The sequence below is a fragment of the Sinocyclocheilus rhinocerous genome, unplaced genomic scaffold (genome assembly GCF_001515625.1).
Source record: "Sinocyclocheilus rhinocerous isolate Xijiao unplaced genomic scaffold, SAMN03320098_v1.1 scaffold1547, whole genome shotgun sequence".
In the NCBI taxonomy this organism is placed as follows: domain Eukaryota; kingdom Metazoa; phylum Chordata; class Actinopteri; order Cypriniformes; family Cyprinidae; genus Sinocyclocheilus; species Sinocyclocheilus rhinocerous.
Genome location: NW_015629512.1, coordinates 50,433 through 56,264, shown reverse-complemented (window position 1 = coordinate 56,264; position 5,832 = coordinate 50,433).

Genomic DNA, 5,832 nt, shown 5'->3' with positions numbered 1-5,832 from the left:
CAAATTGAACTCTTTTAAGTTTCATTACACTCGAAGTAGATTGGTCCCTCTAAGCGAGATCCCAATTCGTCGGTCATCCGACGTGACGTCGAGAGTGACCGACTGAAAGGGAACTATATTTACATATCTGATATCTCAATATGTGCAATGCATCTTTTTTCCTCAAGGTGGCACTGTTTGATACACAATGATGATGTGAAGTTTCACTCATAATTACCACAGGCATAAAACAAACAAATATAATCAGCAAAAATCGAAGTGGTTTGAATGGCTTTACTGCAGAGCAATTACTATACGCAATGAAATATAAATGTCACTATCATTTGATGCTGGATGTGGTGAATAAGCTGCCAGTGATCAAAATATTGAATATGAAGTCATTGAAAATTATAGTTTTGAGAACATGGCTGAAATCGTGAATATGAGGCAGATACTGAATGTACTGTGGAAGTGTGCTCTGACGATGACAGCGATGGTAAAATCATCTGCTCAAATTGAACTCTTTTAAGTTTCAAAAGGTAGCCAACTATGCTTTATTTTATTCTTCTGTAATTGTTCTTAAAGGGGTCGGCTCGATTTGAGAAAGGGGAAAACATTTAACCAGATTTAAAAAAAAAACACTGGGTGGATTTTTTTATCATTATAGGGTGGTTGTGTACACACACTGCCAACACACATTTCAGTTCAAACAACTTGTAAAAGTGCATGTAGCATCCTATGACCCCTTTAAAATATGAAGAGAGTTTTTTGCTATTGCAGCAGTTAGAGATCCATCCGTGCTAGATATATAGGTCCGGGTCGCTAAAGACCTGAATATGTAATAACGATTGGCGAAACATTTATGCATTTAAGGGTTAAGAAACCCAAAATGGTTCTTCTGTGGCATCACTCCCTTTTGGATCCTTTATTTTTTAAGAGTGCACGCTATATTCAAGGACAAAACCCAAAAGATCATCTATTCAGAAAGCAAATATTAAATCTATTGTAAAATGTGACACAAAATCCTTCCTCAGATCTAGTGAAGGCCTATTATTGTGCAGACTTTTTGCTTAAATTATTTCAATTCCTTCCAGCTCATCAGATGCTGTTCAACATTGTTACAATGATGATATTCAAAAACAAATGAGGTTGCAAAGATACTGTAATGGCCAGACAAAACATCTTATTTCCTTCTTCGAAACACTGCAGTTGCACATCTAGCATAATACAATACGCCACAGAAAATAGGCTCTATTCACTAAAATTAGAGAATGAATGCAATACAAATAAAAGAGATCTGTCACCACGTATAATATCACATATAAACTGCATGTGGTCCATTAATAAGTTGCAGGCCCAGTGGAACGTTGCATTGTTCTTGTTGACAACCCAGGGACATTTACAATAGCACAGTGACCAATAACGACCCCCAGTTTTTCAAATAGTAAATCTGAAGTCTTCTGTAAAAATGAATTTATTGTGTTCTGCTGCAGCCTCTGTCTTATGAATCTCTGATACAAAAACCATTAAACAAAACTAAAGCTGCAGACTGAGAGTAAATGTAGCAGTATAGAATATATGGACATATTCGTAGCATTGTTCTTTATTCTTTCAGACATCCTTTAAAAAAAGAACATAAAGTGGTTTTGAATCTAATCAAAAACCAGTGAATCGCAAATTCAGTCAATTTGCTGTCAAGATTCACATGCCTAGTCACAATGCAATCCAAAGCCCAATGCAAATAAGTGTTGTCTCAGTGTTTCCACCATATCAATAGTAGTATTACAGTACAATAATTAAGGTGGTTCAGATGTGACTTACCTGTTCCCATATCTACATATTTGGATTTTCAAGGGTAATGAAGTGGTTTAGCTAATGAGTTGAAGTCCCTGACCGCCCTCCTTCACGCTCAAGCTATGGATGTGGTCTAATATGTAAATGAGCACCCTGTTTGGAACATGTTTTGTTTTGCATGTTTTTGTGATTTGCAAGTATGATTTTTAAATGCAAACTGTGCGAAATACAGAAAATGAGCTTGTATTTTTGTGAAGATGGTCAGAGGTTTGGTGGATGAATTTTAGATTTTATTAATTATCTTTCAACTTTTAAAATTTTTATTTTAGTTGTATTTAATTATTTGCTTTGTAACTGGCTGACAATCCAGAGTGCTTCATAATTTGTTTAATTATAATACTCCGAATATTCTTCACATTTACAAAGAGTGTTTCATTAGGCATTCAGCATTCAATATGTAAAAATAGAAGTATTTCAGAGAGTTTGGGGATTAGAAAATAGAGAAGTGAGAGCCAAATGTCACTAAGAGCAGTTACCATGACAATGCAACACCTGGAAATTGATTTTTACAGGATGTAGGGATGTTTTTAGCTCATTGTGAGGGACTTTGGGTCTGTACTCTGGTGTAGTGTATTTTAAGACTGGTAACTCTAAGCAGGTTGTTTTTGATGAACAGCAAAGAGGTATTAAAGAACAGCCAAGGGAAATTTACCTGATGGAGACCACCCACCCCTGCCGCAGGGATTAGCAGTTCTCTTCTGAGTTACATAGTTGTTTTTTGTGCTCTGAGATTACATAAATGGCCATTCAAGATGTAGATACGTTTGTTTCTTCATTGGAACAGATTTAGAGAAATTTAGCATTACATCACATACTCACCAATGGATCTTCTGCAGTGAATGGGTGCCGTCAGAATGTCCAAAAAACTGATAAAATCATCACAATAATCCACATGACTCCAATCCATGAATTAACATATTGTGAAGCAAAAAGCTCATTGTTTTTGAGAAATAAAATTTATTGATGAAAGTCTAAATCTAGTTAAAATTAATCAAACCATGTTTCCATCATTGCTTTTCAATATGTGAACCCAAAGAAAAATTTACTTTTTAATAATTTCTATTTATATGCACCAACAGAGCACTACTTATGAACAGCAATATTTATCAACAATGTATTTTTTAATTTCTACACAGGAAACTGCCATGGTGGGACGGTGAACATTTTTTGACATTGTTGACACAAATGAAATGCTAATTTAGACATACAGTATGAATCGCTTCATTGAAATGGACAGTTTGAATTGAATTGCAGAAATGAATCAAACTAATCATCACAATAACATGTTTGCTAAGTTTAAATCATAGACACTATTTAAAATAATAACTTAATGATCGTAATGGTCTCATAATAAAAGCTCATTGTGACTGCATTACATTGCTTGATTTTGAATTGCCAGGCAAATCATCATGAAAATATACTGAATATTAGATCATTTACCGTGTAGGTATCATACAGGTTTGGTCTTCCTTTTCCAGTACACTACAAGCAATATCAACTGGAATATCTTTATTGACGTATTTAACCTTAATGCATAGTTAAAAGACAAAAAATGGTGTGCAGTACCCAAGGGAAAAATAAATATACTAAAATGTATTTGAAATACATTGATTTCATGCTACCTACTACAAATACAGTATATATGTACTTAATATAAAATACCCTGCAATTGTACTTTTAGTAGCTACACTAAACTGGTATACTTAAAGTCTGTTAAATTGGAGCAACTAATTTTGTGCTTAATGCACTTTAATAGTGCAGAAGTCCAACTAAAGATATACTAAGTATATGTGATTGTGCTTAAGTGGAACTATTGCAAGTAAATTTTAGGTACACTTTAAATATCTTGCATTTAAAGACCAATATTATTAAAAGATCATGCAATCCTCATAATTAGTGACATTAAAATAGTGACACATTTTAGGCCTAATATTAAGAAATGTGCATTGTGCACAAGTAGTACTCCAAATTTAATTCATATATTTTATATCAGTAAGTCTTAAGCGATATGTAAGTAAATATATTAATAGATTTGAACTATACTTAGTATGAAATAAATGTATTTTAAATATATTACTTTTTTACTTATTATAAACACAGGCATGTTTTTTTTTTTTCTCAAAAATGTTTTCTACTGCAACAAGTCCAGATATTATAGAAACAGATTGCAAGAATTTGAGTGCTATTTAAAAATTCCAATATTACATTAAAATAGTAACAGGAACAAGTGGAGCGGGTTGCGTGAAATGTCCAGATGGCACCACTTTTAAATAAATGCATATGGTTCTCTACGTTTTAATCTCAGAAATATGTAGAAATTCAATTTCTTTTGAAGCAAAGATTAATCATATTAACAGCCATATGGTCCGCTGGTAATGACTGCTCATACTAGCATGCTGTTTTAGCAATGTAACACACTATTAATGCAGCTGAAATAAACATAATGACCATCATAAAAAAAAATCTGTAATTTACAGCTATGACAGAGTCACACAAAGAGTGGAGTGTTTAAATACAGTGTCTAGTCAGAAAATGAGAGACCAATGACATAAAGACAAAGCCAAATTATATTTTTCTTGTGTTCCATGTATAATATTGGTATTTTTTTCCCCTTGCGCTGTAGCTTTAATGTGCTTCTTCAATGTGAACAACAAGCAGCTTTACTGTCAAGTCCAATATAGTCTATAATGGCCCCATCCTTTCATAACAGCCTCTTTGCAAAGCTTAAATTACATAAGACAGATTCACAAAAAAACAAAAAAAACAACACAATCTGCAGTGAAGTGTGCCACTCAAGTTGTTAAGGTTTTCAAATGCTACATGCAGCTAAGAACTATGAAAACCCATTTTCACCTCAAAGTAAAAAGTGAAAAAGGTAACTGTGAGATATAAGTTTGAAGTTTAAAATAAGAAATAATGCCACACTGTGAGAAATAAAATTACAACTGAAAGATATAATGGCACAATTATGTGAAATGAAGCTATATAAAGTCACATTGCAAGGTACAAAGTGACATTGAGAAATATAATGTCACATTTGGGAGATTTAAAACCACAATCACCTTTTGTTTTAGTCTGAGGTGGAAACAGACTTCCATAATTCCTACCAATTCACTTTTATCATCTGTTCTTCTGGTGTTTAGAATTAAATCAACTCAGTAGGAGTACTGCCAAGTTCTGAATAGCGAATGGGCATCGTTAATGGGTACAGTACATGTAAACGGTCACATGTTCAAGTGTTTAAATGTAATCTGTCTGATATCAGAAAGTGTTTGCAGCATATTTTAATAAATAACCTTGTGAAAAAGCACTTTTAAAAAGAGTACTTATTACAGAAGTAATATAATTTAAAACAATATACTTACATGTGAAATAAAAATATTTTCAGGAACTTTATTGTATGTTAAATGCTTTAGAGTGAACATGAAATGCAGTTAGCTGAACTTTACAGTGCTTTTTGACCCGCTTATGTGGGATTTAAGTGCATCTTTATATCTAATTTCATAATTATACTACTATTATGTTTGAAATATCTATAAAATGTACTGATAAACATTTATGTTAAACTAAAATGTAATTTATGTTGAAACTTGTGTCATGTTATTTAAATATAGTTGTGATTAAACATTTGTGATGATGAAGTTGCAATTTAGTACATTTACTTTAAACGTAACATCAAATAACACACTACAGTTAAAATTAGAGTCAAGTATTTTACATGTGGCTTAATATGTTAGTCAATGAAACTAAATATTATTTTTTTAAAAGGCTCTGACCCCCATAGGTGACGGGAGGCCAGAGGACTCGTAGGCTAATGAGATGGCCTTGACCACCCACCTACTCAACAGAAAGTGCCTGAAGATCCCCGATCCTTTTTAGTAAGGAAATAGAGAGGAGAAAGACAGTCTTGAGCGTGAGCAACTTGACCGAAACTTCTTCCATGGGTTCAAAGGGGGCATTGCATAAGCCCTCCAGAACCACAGCCAGGTCCCATGAGGG